General features: G+C 45.2%; 1 non-coding gene across 1 annotated transcript; it reads right to left on the bottom strand.

Moving 5' to 3' along the window:
* Positions 1-12401: 12401 nt before the first annotated feature.
* On the bottom strand, positions 12402-12476 carry Trnal-caa (transfer RNA leucine (anticodon CAA)). Its single transcript has one exon. It is a non-coding gene; the product is annotated as a tRNA-Leu (tRNA).
* Positions 12477-24527: the final 12051 nt, after the last annotated feature.

The raw sequence follows: 24527 nt of genomic DNA, 5'->3' as shown, positions 1-24527 counted from the left end.
TATTTTACTTTCCCAGAGATGAGAAAGTAAAGCATTATCAAAAGACAAGCTTTCTTAAGGTAGTCATTGTCTGTATCGATTCGTTGCAGCATGTTCCTAACAAACTCACCACTTATGGGCCCGTCATCTTGCTTCAAAACCTGCTGGAGATGCACTTTGTACACATGGAAATGGATCAAATGGATCGGTTTGTGTAAGATCTTCACCATAGTGGTCTGAGGTACGCCTGTTTCTCTTCAACCACGAAACGTCGATTTCCGTGGACTGTGTAGCGATACTGTATCCACAGTATCAACACCGTCGTAATTCACTCCACGTCTGCTGCTGTTTCAACAGTACTGCCACATTCTTTAAGCTTTTCATGCCGTCCTTCGATGCTCTCCACGCCTAGCAGATGTCTCCCATAGGCGCTTCAGAACTGTGGCTGAGCAGTAACAGCCGACCGCACCTGTACTACGAGAGGGAATGAAAAGAAATTTATGCTGTAACATCCACAATGCCGCAGAGAGATAAAATGGAAATGCCGTGTGGCTAGGGCCTTCCGTCAGGTAGACCATTCGCCTGGTGCCACTCTTTCGAGTTGACGCCACTTCGGCGACTTGCGTGTCGATGGGGATGAAATGATGATGATAAGGACAAGAGAACACCCAGTCCCTGAGCGGAGAAAATCTCCTACCCACCCGAGAATCGAACCCAGGCCGTTAGGTATGACATTCCGTCGCGCTGACCACTCAGCTACCAGGGGCGGACCGCAGATAGGTGTAGAAGTGTATCACAAAAAAACCATTATAAGTCAAGATACCATTTGCAACAATCCGCATAGCTGTATCCAGATTAGTTTCTTAGAAATAATGATTCATAATCAGGGAAATATTGTACATTTTCCTTGTAAAGGGAAGGGCATCAGGTGGTTTCTATATCTTTAAATTTCCAGAAAGCATTTTACAAGCTTCCCCATTGGAGGCTGTTAACGAAGGTACGAGCTTATGGAATAAGTTCGCAAGTGTGTAAGTGGCTCGAAGACTTTTTAAATAGTAGATTCCAGTGTGTTGTCCTCGACTGCGAGTGTTCATCAGAGACGAGGGTATCGTCAGGAGTGCCCCAGGGAAGTGTTATTAAGATCGCTGTTTTTCTCTTGGCAGACATGGTGGGCAGCAACCTGCGGTTGTTTGCTGATGATTCCGAGGTGTACGGTAAGGTGTCGAAGGCGAGTGACTGTAGGAAGCTACAAGGCGAGTTAGACGAAGTATCCTGTTCGTGTGATGAATAAGAGATAGCCCTAAATGTGTAAAACCGTAAGTTGATGCGGATGAGTACGATGAACAAACCAGTAAAGTTAGGATAAAGTACTACTAGTATCCTGCTTGACACAGTCAAGTCATTTAAATATCTGGGCGTAACGTTGCAAAGCGATATGAGGTGGAACGTGCATATGAAAACTATGACAGGGAAGGCAAGTGGTCGACTTCGGTTTATTCGGAGAATTTTGGAGAAGAATGGTTCACTTGTAAAGGAGACTGCATATAGGACGCTGGTGCGACCTATTCTTGTGCACTTGGAAGACATCCAAGCAATTCAGAGACGAACGGCTAGATTTGTTACCGGTAGGTTCGGACAACACGTAAGTGTTATGGAGATGCTTCAGGAACTCAAATGGCAATCTGTGGAGGACAGGCGACGTTCTTTTCGAGAAACGGTATTAAAAAAAAAAATTAGAGAACCGGCTTTTGAAGCTCACAGCTGACAACATACATCGCACGTAGGGACCATGAAGGTAAGATACGAGAAATTATGGCATATACAGAGGCATACAGAGAGTCGTTTTTCCCTCGCTCTGTTTGCGAGTGGTACTGTGAGGTGGCATGAGTCCCCTCTCATATTTATATCTTACTCTGAGTAATTCGATTTCCTCTCTAATTGCATGCGGTGAAAAGTTGGTATTCCTTCACACGCGGACTTCCCATGCAGCGTCTATCGTCACCCGGGTGGTCTAGTGACAGGCAGGTTCTGCTGATCTTGAAAGGGTTAAGCCGACAGGTGGGAGTGAGTCAAGTGGATGCTTTCCAGACGCCGACATTGTCATAAGAGCGGGGGCGACATGCCCACAGGGGCCTGACGAAGCGGTTGGGATAGAGATTCCGTTACTTCGCAGAAACTTAGTGAAAACACTTTCTGGCGAGCTACCAGCGAGGCGTGGGAATGACTTGTGTTCCCAGGCAGTCTTGGTGGGCAAATTCCCGTGTTTTCAGCAAAATCGTAACTGTGATTGGCTTTTTTAGGGGACAGCTCCGTGATGTAGCAAAATCGGCGCAGAAATTGGCACCAAGTATTTCCATTGGTGGAATAGTAGTGCGTCGGCAATAGAGTGGAATTTTCCGCCGGTTTTCGAGTTGCTGTCGTGGGGGCGGGAATGTTCTGTGTTCGGCTTGTACAGGTGCTCTTGAGAGAGTCGGCTCTCGCCTTTCGGTCGGAGTAGGTTACAAGACGGAGCTCTCGTTGCTCTGGACAGACTGCCTTCTGTTGGCTGTCTAATATACTTTCATTTCAGTGAAAGTGTTTGACGAAGTTGCTGAAGTTTCGACTTCAACGTAACTTTATGAGTACAGTTGGCAATTGAGCGTTCTGCGTACAAGCGGCCTATATTGCCCGTCTTGAGCAGTTTTGGCTAAAGTTGACTGTATCGTAGTTACTGTGTGACTTCGCTTGTTAAAATATATCACTGTACCGTCAGTGATTGTGTGGCGAGCCTTCTTCGTCTCCCTCAGAGGCGAATTTGTATTGATAGAAAGTCTTTAATCTTGAACGAGGATAATTTGTTTCGGCTATACTCGCGACATTATCATCACCACTACGGGACGTCGAAGCAACCAGCCATCGCCTCCGGTATGCCAGATCGTGTCCTTGCAGTTCAGGCCGGCCACGGTGTTCTAGCAGTTCTAGGTGCTCAGTCCGGAACCGCGGGACTGCTACGGTCGCAGGTTCTAATCCTGCCTCGGGCATGGATGTGTGTGATGTCCTTAGGTTAGTTAGGTTTAAGTAGTTGTAAGTTCTAGGGGACTGATGACCACAGATGTTAAGTCCCATAGTGCTCAGAGCCATTTGAACCATTTGCAGTTAAGAAGACAGCTTGGTAATGTATGTCCGCAGCACCGGCACATTAGAGAATTTTGTTCTGTGATAATCAGAGCTCAGCAGAGCGCGCCTGTTCCTGTCTTTTCTTACATGGTTCTGTCTTGGATGTTCATTGTCTGAGTTCTCACTACTGTAGCAGCAATTAATGTTGGGTTGGCTGTGTGTTTCTCTTAAAATTTGAGTTGCAAGGAATTGGCTCCATATACCACTTGGTCATAAACGTCACAAGCTAGTTTATGGAGAACTTCACCTTCACAGCATTTATTTGAGTATCCAATTTGACGTATATGTTTAATGTGTTTTGTTAATTATTTTGAGTTTAGTCGTAATAAATCAAATTGTTATTTTGGACAGAACATTCATTCTGTGGATCGGTAAAGCAACCCTCTCAGTTCTCACTACTTTAACGAAACTTTCCTTTATCAAATTAATGTCTATCAAATTAAATTATTGCAGGTGCCAAACTCTTTTCTACTCCACTTCCAGGGTCGATTACAGTCAGTTCGCGTTTCTTCTTAATCCATGTGCAACAGCAAAAGTCGGAGTTAGAAAGGGGGGTGGGGGGCTTAGAGCATCATTTCCATATGAAGATTCTAGAAGAATTTAGTGTTAAATACACTGCTAGCTCCGGCACCTCGCAGTACCAGAGGGGAAATGACAAGTAGTGGTACAGACTGTCCTCTGCCACCGACCGTACCGGTGGCTTGCTGAGTATCTATGTAGATGTAGATATAAAAAGTAAGAATTTTGTTATGTTCCAGAGAATGTTGGAAAATTTTATCCATTACCTCGTCCATGCTGAGAGCTCGGAGAGTACGTAGCTCTCAGGGAGCCAGAAAGGCTTCTTAAATCTTTATGACCATAAAAGTAGGCAGATGACGAGGTCCCGTTACGGCGCTGCTGAAGCAAAAGCGCAGCTGCGCCCGAGTACAGGAGAAGCGAGAGCGCGCCGCCACAGTAGCTCCCGAAGCCGTAACTAAACGCGGCGGTCTGGCGCCGGCCAACAGTTGGGAGTTCTCGTAACGAGAAACCCTGCAGCACCAGGCTTCGCTGCCAACAAGTTGCGCCGCCGTGTCCCGCCAGCACAGGTGCCCCTAACAGAGTTACCTGCCAGGCGCCACCCCCTGCCTAGTTGAGTTAGCTGCCCGACACGCTGGGGGAAGATGGAGTCCGGCTGGAAACATGCATCACCACTCGCACTGCGCCGGTTTAGAAGTAGTCGCCGCTGCCAGATCATGTCGTACGAAACTAAATGTGGAGTCCTTTGTATGGTCTTAAGCCCTTACGGAAATAATCATTCGCATACTGACGGAAATGGCAAGAGTTGCACCATAAACACCAGTCCTATCTTGTGGCTCCGTATACTTTCTCGGGGTAGTAATTGATGATATACAAATAGGGTTTCCAGCCGGAAGATAACGTCATCTTGGCACAATATTTCGGCCATCCACCTGGCCACATGGGAGGGATGCTCTGGATCGTCTCCTAGATCATTTTAACTGTCTGTATCTCAACAGTAAGTTAACGATGGAAGTTGAAAAGGATGGACAACTCCCGATTTTAGATGTCTTGCTCCTCAGGAGGGATAATGGAACATTAGGATACAGTGTTTATTGTAAGCCCACGCATACACACCGATATCTTCATGAATCAAGTTGCCGTCTATTATTCCAACGCAAAGGGGCCCTACGAACGTTAGTAAAAAGAGCTTATGCCTTCTAAGTTGCAGATAAAGTAGTTTGGCACAAGAACTGGATCATCAAAAAGTAATGTTCAAGCAGAATGGTTGTACCGACAGTGAGACCCGTCGTGCTCTACAGACTGGACCTTCGCGGGAACCAACAGAAAATACAAGCAGGTCAGTGGAGTTCCTACCTTTCACTGGAAGCATATCTTCGAAAATAGGAAGAATTTCAAAGAGATTCGATATTAAAAGCGTATTCCGTCAGCTGTCTAAGACGAAGGTGCTACTTGTCTGAGTGACGGACGATTTGGATGTGAAGAAGCGCGGTGTCTACAAAATTCCAGAACGATTCGTATGATCCACGATCGATGCGTGGAGCACCACTGCCATACGCGTTTATTTCAGCCAGAAAAATCTGCTCTTGCGGAACATTGCCTTAATGAAGGACATAAAATGTTGTATGATGAGACGCAAGTGCTTGCCCCTGCGTCCTGTTATTGGGACTCTGTAATGAAAGAAGCATTTTGAAATCCGGCATCTGTCAATATTATAAACAGAGATAGGGGCATCCTTGGACTAAGAATAGGAACCCAGTTTGACATCAAAAGGCAACGATCTTTGATTCGGGTGTCAACAGTGTTTGATCTTGATTTATCGTTTTCGCGAGTTTTCACCACTGGTGCGCTGTCGCACTTTGCGCTAGAGAGTAGTTATGTTCGCGCACGCGATGGACGTACAGGTGCTGTACAAAGGAGCAGCCGCTGCGGTATAATTTCACCACAATCGGGAGAGCGATGTCAACGCGAGCACACCGTGCAGCACCGCAGGCCCCATCGGCTTATGACGACTTCGGCACTGGCAGATGGGCTTTGGAGGGGAAGACGACACAGGCTATGGACATGGTTTACGAGAGTTCAACGTTTCACTCGGGCGGAGTTGTACAACCGCCTGGCGCCGCAGCGACGACAGAACAACACGCCCAACTGACATCGACACCCATTGCTACTGGTAAACAAGAGCACTCGCGGAAGCCGGCGGCGCCCTCAAATTTCACCCTTTACGGACGAAGAAAACTCTTACCCTCCGCGTGGTAGCGTCCTTTAGTCTGCCGGTGTGGCCGAGCGGTTCTAGGCGCTTCAGTCTGGAACCGCGCGACCGCTACGGTTGCAGGTTCGAATCCTGCCTCGGGCATGGATGTGAGTGATGTCGTTAGGTTTAAGTAATTCTAAGTTCTAGGGGACTGATGACCTCAGATCTTAAGTCCCATAGTGCCCAGAGACATTTGAACCGTTTGGTAGCGTCCTTCACGACGAACCTGATGTGGACCAGGGTAGGACAACGCCGCTGGAATTCGGCGAGAACATGGAGTTGATGAACCGAGAACCACTGGAAAGAGACAAGAGCTTTGGAGAAACGGATGATGTCGTGCTCGTGCGACATCAACGGCACTATTGGAGAATCTCGAAAGAAGACGTGACGTCTCAGAAACGATGAGCTGAGACTATTGAGACTAGTAATAGGTGCACATCTATTACCCCCAGAGATGACAACAAGGACGACCCCAATCAGATGTGAAACCTCGAACTAGGAACTTAAGAACAACAAGCCGCTGCTGCATCTGACGCAGCGAAACAAAAACGTGTTCCACCATTGACGATTTACCATAGTGACCAGTATGTGGAACGGAATAATGCGCCACAAAAACTAGTCTCCGGAACCCTGAAGGCCATCTTCCAAAAGGACCGGATTAAATACCATTTCGAGTCCTTTGAGGATCAAAGAGAGGTTCTGAAATTTTTTGAGACCTACGACTTGCCACACTTCACATATCAATCACTGGAGGAAAAGGAACTTAAGGTGGCGATTAAAGGACTGCCTGCACAGGTCACAGAGCGTCAACTAAAGGAGGCATTAAGTGAAAAAGGTACGCCTGGGTACATCAGTATGAAAGGAGACAAGTAAATCAAGTCAGTGATGAATTAGTTTGGCTGCCCACGTGCTGTGTCAGCCTTCCTAAGGCAAAAGAAAACCATAAAATCTACGACATCCGGTCTCTGCACGACGGTGCGCATTGAAGATTATTGGTCCAATTATGAGCCGACACAGCGCAAAAACTGTCAACGCTTCGAGCATACGGCTAATTGCCGGATGCCACCCCGCTTCGTTAAGTGCGCTAGAGACCATCGGACCAAGGAATGCAGCCTGCCCTGTACCTCCAAAGTAAAATACGCTAACTGTGACAAAGTCCACTGCACCTCATGGCGCGGATGCGAAAAATACCAGGCACTCCTTCCGTAAATATAAAGTCCAGCCGTAGCAACGGGCCAAGAACTCGACGGTGAACATCAACAATAGACAACGCCAGCGGCGACTAGCAAGATGGACTGTGAGGCACCAGAAAAACAGCCATTCAGACAGCCCCAAATATCAGCTACCCTACACAGGACTCGAAGGAAACTGATTTCACGGTCTTCTGCAGACACACTGTCGCCTAGGAGAGACCAACCTGCAACATCTGCGTCTACTACAGCCACCCCAGGCACCTTGACACCAGCCACATCGGACATCGCAGCCCTCCTTGTACAACTTCAACAAAAACTGACAAGAATCCTCACGCTTGTGGAGGGAATAATCAAGGCGTTTACCGCTACTTAAGGAATGGATAGCGGCTGCAGAAAAAGAAACTTCCGACTCAGCATTTGGAATACCAATGGAGCAAGACGTAAACAAACTGAACTGAGCGAATTTGCTAGTCGGCACAGGTTGGACATAGTCCTGATGTCGGAAACGCACCTGGCGGAGATGGCTAGTTTCAACATGCATGGTTATGGGACGGCCCGGGTTGGACAACAAGGTGGCGGAACTGCATTGTTCGTCAGAAACTCTCTCCGACAACATTAGGAAGATCTACTGCCCCTGGCATCACTAGAAGCCACAGCGGTTACAATATTCACGGCAATAGGCAATAGGAAACATAACTCTGGGTGGCGGCATATCTTAGCCCCAAGAAACAGTTGGTGGCCAGAGATCTTCATGCTGTCTTCGACGGATTCAATAAGGTATTGCTGGGAGGAGACCGTAACTCCAAACTTGGAGCTTGATATTCAAGGAGGGGCAACAGAAAGGGATAGCTACTCTACGATCTAGGGAACGATCTTCAAGTCACCATCTACGGACCACGGGAGCCGACCGCATCCCTCAGTTGACCGTCCAAGAGGATGACATTCTCGATATAGCGATTGTTAAAAATAAGGCTGCAAATGTACACCTGAAGACCATCCATGACCGGTCCTCTGACCATCTACCAGTTCTCAGACTTCTACATGATGCCTGCCTCCTGGTATCACCTCCAAGCTCCAGAGCTGTTAATTTACGATATAGCTTAACAATAACGTCCAACTGATCCAAGCAGTCTCTACAATTCCCGATATGGTCATCGCTGAGACAACTTTGACAGCTAAAATCTAACGGGAATGAAGACGTGCAGCGACTGATATGCCACCGACAGCAAGCATCGCCGGAATACTCACAGGAAACGACGGCAACGATACAGACATCCAGTAGATAGACGGCTGATGCATCGTCTGTCCCGGGAGCTACGCCGTTGAAGAATGGTGGCAAGAACTCTGGCGAATACGGATGGACGAAATGTTTCTCCAGGCTAGGGAAGAATGGCAACTTGTCAGGGTACTACGCCAACCGAGGCCACCATAGAAAGCAATACGGGGCCCCGATGGCGTCATATACGACCCTATTCGCCAAGATGAATTGTATGACGACGTGTATGAACACCACATGACAGTGCCGCCCCTACAGGATGCAGAGGATGCAAGGAAAGAGGACCGTATCCAACAGCGAATCGTCGACTTCCACCAACTCCCCACACGTCAGAGGCTACTTGTTACCACTACCGCTGAAGTTAGAAAACTTAACAGGATGACGAACAACTAGGCGCCTGGCAAGGACTTTGTGACCAACGCCGATCTTAAGCATCTTCCGAGAAAGGTCATCGTTCTCTTAACTCGAATTATTAACAGCTGATTACTCAACGACTACTTTCCCGCAGACTGGAAGAAGGTGAAGACGATCACTATTCTCAAAAGAGGAAAAAAACCAACGTTGCCAGACAGCTACTGCTCGATTAGTCTGTTACCCACACTCGGCAAAATATTGGAACGGGTGCTGCTACAACGTCTCAAAGAGTATCTGGAAGAAAATGACATCATCCGCCAAGAACAGTTTGGCTTTCTGCCACGGTTATCGGTGGAGCTTAAGCTGCTTCGGATTACAGAATACATACAACTCTACCACAGTTGGAGTTTCCCTAGATATAGAAAAGGCATATGATCGGGTTTGGCGTGACAAGCTTACAGTCAATCGAACCCGTCTCCCCGACTGTTATATCAAGTTGATTGATAGCTTTCTGCAGGACAGGCGTCTGTTTGTACAAATAGGTGGGAAGAAATCATCACTATAAACTGCCTCAGCTGGCATCCCACAGGGAACGGTGATATCGCCATGCCTGTTTAATTTGTATATTATCGACATTCCCACCATTCAACATGTCACCGCCAGTCTGTACGCCAATGGCACGGCCTTCCTAGTCTCTGGAAGGAACATCGAACAACTTGGATGCAGCGTCAACTTGTCGTCACCGAACTACGGCAAAAGAGCAATAAAACCACCCTAAACGCTACGAAAAATGTAGCAGTACTGTTTACGAAGAAACGGCCGGAACTGAGGATGCGACTTGCCATTAATGGACAGCAAATACCCGGGACTACGACGACTAAATACCTAGGAGTGATACTAGATGAAGGCATAACTTTTACCCAACAAATACGAGATAAAAAAATTGAATACTATGAAGATGATCTGGGCACTCACGCCGTTTTTCACGAGCAGGAATCCAAACCCACCAACCAAATTAAAACTTTATAGAGCAACGGTACAACCATCCCTGGTGTAGGGTTCGACACCTTGTGTGCGCCTTACTATCGTCGTCTGTATACGTGCATATCGCTGTCCTATGACTCTTGACAACTCGGTTTATCATTGATGTTCTTTCACACTGAAACGTAATCTCACTCCTGAAAATCAGAAGGAAAATTATATTCATTACTCCACATTAATGTTGTCTTCAGCAGAAAACTGGGTGTGCAGTGCTGCATATAAAATTTTTGCTCACTTACCCAGTTACAAACAAAAAAAAAAAAAAAGTCTGGCAGACAGCAAAGTAAAATTTTAAAATAAACAGAGAAAGTTTGTCCTTGGTATCCTTTTCTATTCCGTACAAGAATTTCTGTTATTGTAATCTGTAAAAGGTGGTGGGTAGGAATTGTCAACTCACATATGTACTCTTTATTGTTTTAAAAAAAAGAAGCTTTTAAATGTTCAAGCATGTATCCATATTTACAAATTCATTTGAGATGTGAACGTAATATCACTCGTTCCGCATCATTACGTTTTATTGTGCAAAATGATCCACGGAACATAAAACTAAAATTCGTCGGAGACAGTAGCACAACCTTACGACCTCTTCGTTGTGTAGCCTTTCTGGAACGACCTATACCTACTTTCCCTGTCCCACTGTCTCCCTGATTCCATCTCGTAACCACTCATCTTGCAGTCACTGCATTGCAGTCAACTTTGTGCGCGATCTGTCTGTGTTACGGTGGTCCTTATTTCTTCGAATTTCATGCTTCTTGACGCACAGTCCCTAATATTTTTTCCTTTTGCTTTAAGGAGAATGTTAAGACCTAGTCTGTTGAAACAGAAGTGGCCGAGAAGTTGCTTCATGTCATTATGCGTTGTTTATTACTGCTTATGTTGTGCTTGATTCCTACAATTAGGGTGGTTCTTATACGGTGGTTATATAAAAATGTAAAATGATTTGATCATTCCATTCCTCTCCCAAAGCTTTTTTAGTTTTGCGGTGTTTTGAATATGTGCCAGATTTCTTTGCAATTAACAGATAGTGAAGCATACCACAATCGACTTAAATATTTAAATGAGACTTATGCAGTGTGACTCGACTCCCCCTACCATTGGGTTTTACGCAGCTCACAACGCCTTCACACACCACACACAAGATTCTCACATTTCTCGCTCACTATGTGTGAACTATTGGCCATAAAGAAAAAATAACAGGATAGTTTTTTAGGAAATTTAATGCAACTAAATTTTTTACTGGGGTGCATTTTTGCTAGAGGCCATGTTTTTCGAGTTATTCAAGAAAAACGCATTTAAAGGTCACTTTTCTACATTTTTCTTGAATAAATAGGAAACGATGGCCTACATTGAAAACGTTTCCCCCCATCCCCCCTCCCCCTTCCCCCCCAAAAAAAAGGAACTAGTTGGCTACATTGAATTTTCTACAACATGGTCGTTTTCATTTTTTCTATGGAACTAACAAAAATGGTTCAAATGGCTCTAAGCACTATGGGACTTAACATCTGAGAACATGAGTCCCCTAGACTTAGAACTACATAAACATAACTAAACTAAGGACGTCACACACATCCATGCATGAGGCAGGATTCGAACCTGCGACCACAGCAGCAGCGTGGTTCCCGGACTGAAGCGCCCAGAACTGCTCAGCCACAGCGGCCGGCTGGAACTATCAATGTGAAGGTAGAGGGCGAAAGAATTTGAAAAGATTTTGTCTCGCATTTGAAGGCATTGTGGGTTGCATAGAACCCAGCAGTAGGGGCAGCTGAATCTACCGGTATACTGAAGTAAGTGCGCATATTTTCTATTGGAACTAACAGTTGAAATCAATTTATGCACGTACATTTTGCAAACACGCTTAAAATATTTAAAGAGAGAAATTTAAGTGCTTCTATGTAACAGAGCATACAGAATATCTGAATGCAGCATAAATGAATACTAGTTTTAGAACAATTTCCTTTTCATTGTCTTTTTTTCTTTTCTTTACAATGTGAGTTAACGAGCATTGCTCTCACTTAAATATATGGTCGAAAGAGTCAGCCTACAGGAATTATGAAACAAACCCTGTCGTCCAGGACCGTGTACCACAAAGGGCACAGGTTCACCACGAGATGGGGAAACTCACAGGTGTCTATTGAGGCCTAAGTGAGTGAGACAGACGAGAACATACACTATAGGGAAACCCAGAAGAAGGCATTTGTGGCCAGGGAACTGTAGCAGTGTTAAATAAGGAGGACCTAAGGTCGGCCATAAAGGGAGACATTTCTGGAATAATTCAGGAAATGAAGCCACAGTTATTTTAATTTACCTTACTTAGGAAATTTCCGAGGTGATCCCAAAAAAACTTGAATATTTATTGTATCTATAATAGTTTAGGATTTACTGTTAAAGTGAAACTCACAAGTATTGTAAAAAGACCTGAATGCTAAAATCTCAAAGCTTTAGTCGATCTTAACGATCGACATTTCATATAGAAGCCCATCGCTAAAATGATAAATGTTTTAAATATCAACTCTGTAGCTTCATTTGTTTAAAAGAAATAGTAAATTTAAATTATTAGTATTTTCCAGAATGAGATTTTCACTCTGCAGCGGAGTGTGCGCTGATATGAAACTTCCTGGCAGATTAAAACTGTGTGCCCGACCGAGACTCGAACTCGGGACCTTTGCCTTTTGCGGGCAAGTGCTCTACCAACTGAGCTACCGAAGCACGACTCACGCCCGGTACTCACAGCTTTACTTCTGCCAGTACCTCGTCTCCTACCTTCCAAACTTTACAGAAGCTCTCCTGCGAAACTTGCAGAACTAGCACTCCTGAAAGAAAGGATATTGCGGAGACATGGCTTAGCCACAGCCTGGGGGATGTTTTCAGAATGAGATTTTCACTCTGCAGCAGAGTGTGCGCTGATATGAAACTTCCTGGCAGATTAAAACTGTGTGCCCGACCGAGACTCGAACTCGGGACCTTTGCCTTTCGCGGGCAAGTGCTCTACCAACTGAGCTACCGAAGCAGGAGAGCTTCTGTAAAGTTTGGAAGGTAGGAGACGAGGTACTGACAGAAGTAAAGCTGTGAGTGCCGGGCGTGAGTCGTGCTTCGGTAGCTCAGTTGGTAGAGCACTTGCCCGCGAAAGGCAAAGGTCCCGAGTTCGAGTCTCGGTCGGGCACACAGTTTTAATCTGCCAGGTAGTTTTATTAGTATTTTCCTCTCTGAGCGGTGAGCGGTGAGTGCCTCTTTGGCACTAAGATAAGCAATGTCTGAATCCCAAGAAAAAGAAATCTTATTTAAGGAATTTAAATCTATGCCTAATTTCTTCAATATGTCTATACTCTTGACGAAAATGAACTCATCACTCCGCTGAAGAGTGAAAATTTTGTTCTGGTAACATCCCCCAAGGCTGCAGCTAAGCAATGTCTCCTCAGGATTCTTTCTTCTAGGAGTGCTAGTCCAGAAAGTTTCGCAGTAGAGCTTCTGCGCAGTTTGGAAAGTAGGAGCTCAGGTACGGAGGAAGTCAAGCTGTGAGGACGGGCCGTGCGTCTTGCTTGAGTAGCTCGCGGCGGAGTTAACGTATCATCATGAGCGATTCCAAGCGACATTTTGTTCCACCATAGTTAATGTTATTTCTGTAAGTGTACATAAAAGAAAGGTTTCAAACTCATGACTACAACCTTGTTGATAGAGCTTCTGCTGATTAGACACTCTTCATCTCGTACAAGAGGAAGATGAAACATGGAACAAAATGATACATTAAAATTACAAAGAAAGGAATCGACTTATCGATTTTTACAGGCTATATAAACAACATTCATGTATCAAGAATTTACACAGAACCAAGAGAAAAGCCTGATTATGTGCTCAGATGAGGGTAGACGGCGTTGAATAGAGTAAAATTTACTAGATAACCATAGATCAGAAAAGTGCCATGTAACAGTTACGGGTAAAAAATGACTGTCATCCAGGGACGTTTCGAAATCTTTGAAGAGGTGGTCCAAATAATTATTCTGACCGCGACAGTAATTCGAAACACGCCAGCAATTTTCGACAGGGATAGCCCAAATTTCTTGCCGAATGGCAACTTTTTGACGTTGGTAACTGAAGAAAACTTCACAAGCCAATATAGCTAAAAAGAGTTCTATTGGATGACCGGTTTCGATAGAGCTGTAGTGTCATCATCTGATCTTACACTTTTGCATTTTTACGACATAACTCTTTCGAAGATCGTCGGATAAATGCTTTTCTAGTGATCTTGGTTTGTGAAGTTTCCTTGAGTTCTCACACACTGCAAATGTACTCCAGACAGGCCATATCGGGAATACGTAACTTTTTGACATTGTTGGAGACAGTAAATTTTACTGTGAAGACGGTATTTAAGAGAATGTGAATGTTCAAAATTTAATTTTTTTCTTTTCCATCAGTGTTTCTGTTTGTAGGCCCTGATGTACTTGCTAGAATAAATGTCCGTTCATTTGATCTGTAGATAAGAAAAATATAATACGGGGTCTTCGCATTTCATAAACAAATACATTGTTCTTCATATTATCATACGTCGACTATCTAACTGCAGTATTACTTGTGTATAGCAGTTCATTATTTTAACAACTTTGTAGAATTACTATACTTCAAGCTTCTATGATTCAACAGTGAAGCTCTGCTCAGAAAAAAAAATTTACAGAAATTTCACCTCCGACGATGCCATCCGTGTTCACGTTAATTAAAGTTTACTTAACTTTGGTTGTTTACCTCTATCAACTACGCTGGGCTAATTTAAATAATAAATAACTTGGTTTAAATGCACATAATTTCCAGTTTTCGTCACTGACTGGTTTCTGCTTTGTGGGCGTAGCTCACAGGTAGATAATAACCTACTGTTATTTGACGGTTTTTGCCGATCTCACGTCATCTAACTTGTTCTTTTTTTATTTATCAGGTTCTTTTTCTGCAACCTGTATATTAGGAAGATATAAAATTAGAAAATGAATCTAATCTCGTGATAATATCCGTCGTTTTCATTACGGTCTGTGCTTCTGGTTGCCCTTGACTTGTTGGATTTTACGGATTATTAGACGGTAAAGATCGGACGCGGAGTTTCACTGATCCTTTCCCGTCATCAGCGCTGAATCCCCCGAAAGGCCCGAAAGGCAGAGGTGGTGAAAGCAGCTCGCCGAATGGAATCCGCAGAAGGCCAATATGCGTGGGGGCCTCCAATATGGAGGCGCGTCCGCCGCTTTGAAAGGAGTGCCGGAGCGAGTGATGGCTTCTCCGGACGTGCTACGGGGAGGAGGCGCCACCGGAAACCCACACGGCACCACGCCGCTCGCAAATCGAAACGTCAAACCACTTCCTGAACGCAACGATGAGCGGCAGATAGTAGCGTCACGTATCCGCTGTGAATTTCCCGCAGGAGTCCAGCCTGGCTCGAGCGTGGAAACGACCTAGCGGCGCTACGTTCGGAAATAAAATCTTGAAAACCGATCTTTCAGCAAACTATGGAAACAGGTTCCCTAAAAATAACAGCTTCGTATCAACAGGGATTACAGACAGGGCGACATATCTTAGAAGGCAGATATAAGTCGTCTACTGTATAGTGATCCATGAACGCTTGTACAAAGTGCCGACTTACTGAAGCTATGCTGTATTGTATGAATATTCGTGACTCCTTTAACCAACTTGTAAACACCATCAGACTGCGAATTAACCCCAACAGCTATCCTCTCAGGATAACAAGATGTCATATGATTAGGTTATACACTGAAGCGCCAAAGAAACTGGTATACTCATGCGTATTCAAATACAGAGGTTTATAAACAGGCAGAATACGGCGCTGCGGTCAGCAACGCCTATATTAGACAACAAGGGTCTGGCGCCATTGTTAGATCGGTTACAGCTGCTACAATGGCAGGTTATCAAGATTTAAGTGAGTTTGAACTTTGTTATATAGTCGGCTCTCGAGCAATGGGACACACCATCTTCGAGGTAGCGATGAAGTTCAGGAGTGTACCATGTGTATCAGGAATCAGGTAAAACATAAGATCTCCGACATCGCTGAGGCCCGGAAAGAGATCTTGCAAGAACGGGACCAACGATGTCTGAAGAGAATCGTTCAGCGTGACAGAAGTGCAACCCTTCCGCAGATTGCTGCAGATTTCAGTGCTGGGCCATCAACAAGCGTCAGCGTGCGAAACATTCATCGAAACTTCGTCGATATGGGCTTTCAGAGCCGAAGGTCCACTCGTGCACCCTTGGTTACTGCACGACACAAAGCTTTACGCCTCGCCTGGGACCGTCAACACCGACATTGTACTGTTTATGACTGCAAACATGTTGCCTGGTCGGACAAGTCTCGTTTCAAATTGTATCGATTTGATGGACGTGTGCGGGTATGGAGACATGAATCCATGGACCCTGCATGTCAGCAGAGGACTGTTCAAGCTCGTGGGGGCTGTGTAATGATGTGGGGCGTGTATAGTTGGAGAGATACGAGACTCCTGATACGTCTGGATACGACTCTGACATGTGCACGTACGTAAGCATCCTGTCTGATATCCTGCATCCATTCATGTCCATTGTGCATTCCGACGGACTTGGAAAATTCCAGCATCAGAATGCGACACCTCACACGTCCTGAATTGCTACAGAGTCGCCTCAGAAACACTCTTATGAGTTTAACCATTTCCGCTGGCCAAGAGACTCCCCAGACATGAGCATTATTGAGCATGTGTGATATTCCTTGCAACGAGCTGTTCAGAATATATCTACACCCCTGTTCAGAATAGATCTCCACCTCCTCGTACTATTATGGGCTTATGGACAGCCTAGCAGGATTCATGGTGTCAGATCCCTCTAGCACTACTTCAGACATTAATCGAGTCAAAAACACGTCGTGTTGTGGCACTTATGAATGCTCGTAGGGGCCCTACACGATATTAGGCAGGTGTATCAGTTGCTTTGGCTCTTCAGAGTAGTTAAACAAGGTGCTACGGGGTGGTATCCGCTGTCTGTAATTACAGTACTTCAGTCTGAAAATGATGTAGTATAGATATCACTTCACTGAGGTCATCAAACAATGTCATCCTTCAAGAACGAAATCTGCAGTACTATTCCAAAAGCTGAAGGCCTTACCACCATATTCCTTAAAAATTAGTGCAAGAGAGAGCCAATGTGCGTATCACAAAAAGCTTTCACGGCATACTCCGTCCCAGCATCGTCGGCGAAACTCACCTTTCAAAATCTGAAAATTACACGTCCAATCCCTTGGGGAAACTGTTTCTGAAGGAAATATTTCAGTTTCTGTTTCATAGACAATTATTGAATTGATAAAGGAAGTATTAGCAACAGGTGTCGCCAAGCTGTCATCGGCAAGATTTTCTTCTGTAGTATGCATAAAAATTAATAAATGACCGATTAGTGCTTAAATGAGTAACCACGATGCTGACTTAATTGTGTTAATACCAAAAGAATCAAACAACAAATATACACCACGTGCCTTACAACAACCATGAACCTGAATCTAACTGGCAGCAATAGCAGAAACTTAAGTACTCTACAGGCTATTCTAACAGTGCGCTAATAATCTGAAAGACAGGAGGGACGACCAAATAATATGCATAAGGCAATGGTCTGAGTAAGTAAGCCGTGGTCATACAATCAGCTAGCAGCTTATGAAATGTAATTGATTACAACACCTCAGCTCTAATAGCCTTGCCCTGGTGGCTAGGGGTAACAGCCTTTCTGCATCTACATACATACTCCGCAAGCCATCGTGTGGTGCGTGCCGCAGAGCACCTTGTACCAATGCTAAACAGTACCTTTTCTGTTTCACTAGCAACTAGAGCGAGGGAAAAGAAGACTATCTATATGCCTCCGTACGACCGTTAATTTCTCTTATCTTCTTGTCCCTTACGTGAAAAGTACGTTGGCGGCAGTAGAATCGTTCAGCAGTCAGCTTCAAATGTCGATTCTATGAATTTTCTCAATAATGTTTCACCAAAAGAAAGTGTTCTTCCCTCCAGTGATTCCCACTCTAATGCTCGCGTGCTGGTCAAATCTGCTGGTAAAGCATCGAGGGGCTCCCCTCTGAACTACTTCGGAATCATCCTTTAATCCGACATTGTAGAAATCCGAAATACTACAACAGTACTCAAAAAGGATGGCACTAGTTTTCCATATGCGGTCGCCTTTAAAGATGGGATACACTTCCCTTAAATTCTCCCGTTACCTATTACCGCCCTTACGTTCTCGTTACATTCCAAATTACCTTGCAACTTTAGGCTTAGATATTTAGTCGACGTGACTGTGTCAAGCTGCACAATATCAAAGCTGTGCTCAAACACTAAAGAATTGTTTTTCCCACTCGTCTGTATAAATTTTTCTACATTTAGAGTGAGCTGGAATTCATCACACCGAACTGAAATTTTGTGTAAGCCATCTTGTATCCTCCTACAGTCCCCCCATGACGATACCTTGCCGTACACGATCGTGTCATCAGCAAACAGCAGCAGATCGCTCCTCAACTTGCAAATCAGAGCAATTATGTATGTATAGAACAAGAATGGTCCTATCACACTTCCCTGCGACAATCCTGACCGTACCTTTGACCCTGTTCAACACTCGCCGTCGAGGACAGCGTGCTGGATTCTATTACATAAGAAGTCTTTGAGCTATTCGTATATGTTGAAACCCAGTCCGTATCCTCGGATGTTCTTTAACAGTCTATAATGGAGAACAGTATCAAACGCTTTGTCGAAACTAGGAACGTGGAATCCTCCTGTTGGCTATCATCCACCGTTCGCAGGATATCATGTGTGAAAACGGCAAGCTATGTTTCACAAGAGTGATACCTTCTATATCCGTACTGAAGTGATGGGTCTGTTTATATTTGTGCGGTAGTAGGCACGCATCGAAGAATTATAAGGGCTATAATCCGGCCCCGGTAGCTGATTTGTCAGCGTGACGGAATGTCAATCCTAAGGTCCCGGGTTCGATTCCCGGCTGGGTCGGAGATTTTCTCCGCTCAGGGACTGGGTGTTGTGTTGTCCTAATCATGATCATTTCATCCCCACCGACGCGCAGGTCGCCGAAGTGGCGTCAAATCGAAAGACCTGCATCAGGCGAACGGTCTACCCGACGGGAAGCCCTAGCCACACGACATTTCATTTTATTTCATAAGGGCTACACACGGCAAAAAGAAGACGCAGCATGAAAAAATTATCCAAATGGGATGGAAATCGGTAGATGTGATTTACGTGTACAGACAAACAAATAATTAAAATTTCAGAAAAATGGATGATTTATTCGTGAGGAACAGATTCAGAAATTGAACAAGCCAATAACGCATTGGTCCACCTCTGATCGTTCTGCAAGTAGTTATTCGGCTTACCATTGATTGATAGAGCTGTCGGATATCCTCCTGACCAACGAAACTCCCCGTAACCCCGTAACCCCCACCCCCACCCCCCGCAGATTTAGTCGTAAGATGGCCGAGTGGACAGCCCGTCAAAAACTGAACACAGAACAAGCACGAGAACAGGATCAAGGTGAATTGAACTGTGAAAATGGAAGCAAAATAGTAACATTGAACGGTCCAAGCTCAAGATGTGTAACATTGAGCGAAGTTCTGTACATACAGCGTCGTTGTTATGTTCTCTCGGTGTTTGACTGTGATGGCGGAGGATCGGTGTTTAAATCTCGTCAGTGCCCCAAATTTTTTTCACACAATTACCAACATTCCCTCTGATCGTTGATACATCTTTTCTTCTTCTGTACTCTTGGCAATTGTCATACTATACATATGTCATGTGGTAAAAATATACAGGGTGTCCATAAAGTACTATTACAACTTCTAAATTTTATTACAACGGCAGTTGTTGAAATATTTTAACAAAATTTCTTTCATTGTAATCACTATTTACTAAATTTTTTATATACACTAAAATTTTGTGTTGCAGATGCTCTGTTGATGGAAGGAACTGAACCTCTATAAAATAGCAACTCCTCAAGAGGAGGCATAATGTGTGTCCTGGTTTATTGAGACAAAACTGGATGTTCAGACTCAACGAAACTTCAGAACGAAGTATGGAAGAGATCCAGCATCGCGTCCTTCAATCCGTGCCTGGCACAAAAAATTTATGCAGACAGGGACAGTGTTGGATAAAGGGAGGAGCGGGCGACCACTAACATCCGAGGAAAACATCGATCGCTTTTGAAACTTCACTCGTTTACCTACGAAGTCAATCCACACTGCTGCCTCACAGTTGCAACTACCACGTTCAACTGTGTATAAGGTTCTCCACAAGAACTTACGGTGGTACGCTTACAAAGTGCAACTGTTACAGACACTTGAGCTTAATGACAAGCCGAAACGGACAGTATTTGCACTCAAAATGCTGGAACGACTTTCGGAGGATGAAGCATTCCTCAAGCGAGTTTGTTTCAAAATTCAAATGGCTCTGAGCACTATGGGACTTAACTTCTAAGGTCATCAGTCCCCTACAACTTACAACAACTTAAACCTAACTAACCTAAGGTCATCACACACATCCATGCCCGAGGCAAGATTCGAACCTGCGACCGTAGCGGTCGCGCGGTTCCAGACTGTAGCGCCTTTAACCGCTTGGCCACCACGGCCGGCAGTTTGTTTCAGTCACGAGGCATCTTTTTATGTTTCTGGGACATTAAATAGACACAATGTGAGAATCTGGGAACCTCAACACCCCCATGTGACTAGGGAGCTTCGCCGGGATAGTCCAAAAGTGAACGTGTGGTGTGGAATCATGTGTAGCCGAATAATTGTTTGATTTTTCTTCAAAGAGTCAATAATTACTGCGAATGTTTACCTCTACCTTCTGACCGAATATGTAGTACCACAATTGATTGACTTACAACCAACTATCATTTTTCAGCAAGACTGCATGTTCGTCGGTTTCTCCATGAAACATTTCCAGGCAGATGGATTGGGAGGGATGGCCAATTCCTTGGCCACATCGTTCGCCAGATATCACTCCCTTGGACGTTTTTTTATGGGCGTATGTAAAAGATATCGTGTATCAGACACTGATACGAGATATTGCTGACTTGAAGCAAAGGATTCGTAATGCAATTGCCACCATTGATGACGCTATGCTACAGCGCCCATATAGAGGTCTATTAAACACTGTCAAAAAAATTTTATAAACACTGATTACGATAAAAGAAATGTTGTAAAAATATTTCAATAACTGTCGTTGTAATAAAATTTTGAAATTGTAAAGGTATCTTATCGACACCCTGTATTACCACCGAAAGTAAATGTGATGAATAATGAGAGCAGGTGAGATGGATATCGAGCTTTCACAGAAATGACAACAACAAATAAAAGGCTGTGAACTATGTTACAACGAAGTAATTCAAAAGTCGAAACAAACAGGTGGTACGCACTTCTGGAAATCCCTTTTTTTACACCTCGCTGTTGAAAACGGACGATACACCACAAAAAAGAAAGAAAAACCACAAATCAGAATGTAAGAAACACACACATCAGTAACCGGACGGATAGTTCACAATTTCGTAAAAAACTTTGTGGCACGAGCGAAATTTGAAGAAGGAACTGCCCCTTCCCATTCTAACACCGTAACCACACAACCACGACGCCATGGCTAAGCAAGTCTGCTCGATGCTGCATATTCTGGGTTTGGACCGTTGGCTGCTTCTATTCTGCTCCTTTTTTCATAGTCCATTACACCTTCTTTCTGTTTTCATCCTTGATCTGTATTCAGTTATTGACAGGCTATCCAGCGGGCCATGTTACAGCTCAATCTGAAGAGCATGCGATGGGGAGTTTCCCTTGTGAGAAATATAGTGCCAAATGCTGTCCGCCCATAATAGTTGAAACGTTCTCAATTGGGAAAAGATCCGATGACCTAGCTCACCAAGATATTGTTTGACAAGCACGAAGACAAGCAATACAGACTTTCGCCATGTGCGAGAGGGCATAATATTGCTGAAATGTAAGTTCAGAACGACTTGCCATGAAGCGGGACAGAACGGTCGTAGAGTATCATCGACTTACCACAGTTCTGTAGGGATGACAAAGTCATTCTCACAGTGTTCTGGAATGCTCAACGTGTGGTGCATTTGTAACTCATATCTAAAGGCACCATCTTAAACTCTGCAAGGTACTGAAAGACCCTTAGAAAACTGAGAGCCCGAATTCTAATAGTGCGTCCACACATGGATCACTTTTACCTTCAGCATGACAATGCGGGACCACACACAAGTACTGCTGCATCTGCACCAATCCAACGCCTTGTGTTCGCTGTCATCAACCATCCTCCTACAGTCCCGATATGTTGTCATTTTATTTTCGTCTGCTTCCAAAACTTAAAGAACACCGAGGAATTCACTTTGACAGTCATTAAATGGTGCAAGCGGAGGTAAGGTAATGACTCGATCAACAAAGTCAAAAATATTATAGTGATGGCATCAACAAAATAGTCTTTCACTAGGAGATGTACTTTCACCTCCAGGGTGCCTAGCTTGAGTTAACATGAAGAATGAAGGTGTAGAATGTTGATAAATTTTGTTTTGTTTTAAAAGTTTTCAAATAAAATACTCGGAGGTATTATTTCCAGCACACTCTTGCTCACATAACACAAATTATTAATTAGAGAGAAGCAATCATACTATAATCCTGAAGAATAAAAACAGATTTAATAGGTAGTCAGTCTGGTTAAACACCTGCCGGCATCCATGTTTTCTTTCGTTTGGTCTGCTAAGTCGCTGGCCTGTAAACGTGCTAACCCATTTAGCAGTTCCTTCCTCTCGTCTCTCAGTAACACAGAAGTCTGGTTTTTCACACATTACAAGTCTTCATTTACGTATTAACGACATGAACATTAAGATATTTACCCACGGAAACTCCGCTACGAAATAAAGAAGTTATGTTAATATTTCCGTCATTAAGAGATTCGTGTCTGTTGATCGCATGTGTTCCGCAGAGATTTTTCTGCGCCTCAAACGTTGTCGATTCGATAAACAGTGCATGTCACATTTCAGTACAAATGAATTGACTCTGTATATAAATTAAAGGGCATCACTGCTGTCAGCTGCAGCTGGGCATTACGCGGAATCAGCAGTGACGGGTGGAAATGTGCCCAGGACCGGAATGTGGAACAGGGCTCTCCAGCTTACTGGGCAGGTGGGATAGCCACTTTGCCACCAGGGACACAGCGCTATCGCAACTGCGCGGACTATCTCGGCACACATCACTGCCGGTCCGCACTCCCACCGAGCGTCTGAAAGAACAGACACAACGCATTCATAGTTGGGCAATAGATCCACCTTCTTCAGTGCGGATGCACCAATACGTCGGACGTTCTGTGGGAATCTCAGAGCAGCGAACGAGAGTAATATTGAAAGGGACTGCGGATAGATGGTGCTCAGTGGGAATATACACTCCTGGAAATTGAAATAAGAACACCGTGAATTCATTGTCCCAGAAAGGGGAAACTTTATTGACACATTCCTGGGGTCAGATACATCACATGATCACACTGACAGAACCACAGGCACATAGACACAGGCAACAGAGCATGCACAATGTCGGCACTAGTACAGTGTATATCCACCTTTCGCAGCAATGCAGGCTGCTATTCTCCCATGGAGACGATCGTAGAGATGCTGGATGTAGTCCTGTGGAACGGCTTGCCATGCCATTTCCACCTGGCGCCTCAGATGGACCAGCGTTCGTGCTGGACGTGCAGACCGCGTGAGACGACGCTTCATCCAGTCCCAAACATGCTCAATGGGGGACAGATCCGGAGATCTTGCTGGCCAGGGTAGTTGACTTACACCTTCTAGAGCACGTTGGGTGGCACGGGATACATGCGGACGTGCATTGTCCTGTTGGAACAGCAAGTTCCCTTGCCGGTCTAGGAATGGTAGAACGATGGGTTCGATGACGGTTTGGATGTACCGTGCACTATTCAGTGTCCCCTCGACGATCACCAGTGGTTTACGGCCAGTGTAGGAGATCGCTCCCCACACCATGATGCCGGGTGTTGGCCCTGTGTGCCTCGGTCGTATGCAGTCCTGATTGTGGCGCTCACCTGCACGGCGCCAAACACGCATACGACCATCATTGGCACCAAGGCAGAAGCGACTCTCATCGCTGAAGACGACACGTCTCCATTCGTCCCTCCATTCACGCCTGTCGCGACACCACTGGAGGCGGGCTGCACGATGTTGGGGCGTGAGCGGAAGACGGCCTAACGGTGTGCGGGACCGTAGCCCAGCTTCATGGAGACGGTTGCGAATGGTCCTCGCCGATACCCCAGGAGCAACAGTGTTCCTAATTTACTGGGAAGTGGCGGTGCGGTCCCCTACGGCACTGCGTAGGATCCTACGGTCTTGGCGTGCATCCGTGCGCCGCTGCGGTCCGGTCCCAGGTCGACGGGCACGTGCACCTTCCGCCGACCACTGGCGACAACATGAATGTACTGTGGAGACCTCACGCCCCACGTGTTGAGCAATTCGGCGGTACGTCCACCCGGCCTCCCGCATGCCCACTATACGCCCTCGCTCAAAGTCCGTCACCTGCACATACGGTTCACGTCCACGCTGTCGCGGCATGCTACCAGTGTTAAAGACTGCGATGGAGCTCCGTATGCCACGGCAAACTGGCTGACACTGACGGCGGCGGTGCACAAATGCTGCGCAGCTAGCGCCATTCGACGGCCAACACCGCGGTTCCTGGTGTGTCCGCTGTGCCGTGCGTGTGATCATTGCTTGT

This window comes from Schistocerca nitens, chromosome 4 (genome assembly GCF_023898315.1).
Source record: "Schistocerca nitens isolate TAMUIC-IGC-003100 chromosome 4, iqSchNite1.1, whole genome shotgun sequence".
In the NCBI taxonomy this organism is placed as follows: Eukaryota; Metazoa; Arthropoda; class Insecta; order Orthoptera; family Acrididae; genus Schistocerca; species Schistocerca nitens.
Note: the sequence above shows the minus strand (reverse complement) of the source record. Positions and strands in the feature narration are given on the sequence as shown.